The 929-nt window shown below is 39.7% G+C and overlaps 1 long non-coding RNA gene across 1 annotated transcript; it reads left to right on the top strand.

Annotated features, from left to right (window-relative positions):
• On the top strand, nt 1–755 carry LOC113473229. Its single transcript, XR_003395262.1, has 2 exons — nt 1–76; nt 501–755. It is a non-coding gene; the product is annotated as an uncharacterized LOC113473229 (long non-coding RNA).
• Nucleotides 756–929: the final 174 nt, after the last annotated feature.

The raw sequence follows: 929 nt of genomic DNA, 5'->3' as shown, positions 1-929 counted from the left end.
TGACAATGTTCACTATCAGCAGAGTATGATGCTGGCCAAAGCTTTGGAAGCGGCGGATATCTTCTTTTATCAACAGGTAAGATGGTGTTGTTGTTGTTGTTGTAGCGGCTTTAGCTATAACAGAAAGGTGATGACAAAATAGAGAAAATATCTCTTCTATCAGCCATACAACAGGGAGATGATGTTGTCGGTCTGATGGCTTTCCGAGGTACTCCATTTGGACGAATACTTATGTATATTTTGTGCCCAACCCTTCTCTGAAGGTCTGCTATACGAAACGAGTAAACGGACTCGAAAATGAACAATGGTGGCGAGGTTTCTTGTAGAGTCCAACCATTCCATAAGGTTTGCATATTGGGTGTGGACCATAAGGATAGTAAGGTACCGTTATCGTTTCCCGATAAGTCTTTTCCTTTTTCACTTGAACCCAACGAATTTTCTTCAACAACCAAAGATTCTTGACTGTGTCTTATTGATTCAAAACTGTTCATTTGTTCCAGAGTTACCCTGACCAGGCGCATAGTCTCACATCTTACATACACCATGTGTACCACACTATGAATCACTTCTGGACTGATTGTTTTGGCCTCTACCCGGGAACAGTTTGAGTATTGTATGCTCTGTTATAAATCCGAGAAAATACAGTGGTACAGTGTGGTTGACTAAGGTATTGAATTAGCAAGATGATTGAAAAGGTATGACAGGGAACGTGCACTCTTGTTGTGTACCCTGTACCTGTACTACAGTGAACAAAATCCTCATCAAATGCAATCCAAGGAGCACTCCTTATTTACAATTTTTCTAGAATTCCTTAGTATTCAAGGAGTGAATTAGTGTGCTTTACAAAGGAAGGTGTTGCATTGAAAAAAATAGTAGATTCAAGGTAATCCACAAAATTGGCTCAATATGTCTAGGATAAAAGTCAATGG

The sequence above is a fragment of the Diaphorina citri genome, unplaced genomic scaffold (genome assembly GCF_000475195.1).
Source record: "Diaphorina citri unplaced genomic scaffold, Diaci psyllid genome assembly version 1.1 scaffold19879, whole genome shotgun sequence".
NCBI lineage: Eukaryota > Metazoa > Arthropoda > Insecta > Hemiptera > Psyllidae > Diaphorina > Diaphorina citri.
The sequence above is the reverse complement of the archived record's forward strand: the minus strand, read 5'-3'. Positions and strand labels throughout refer to the sequence as shown.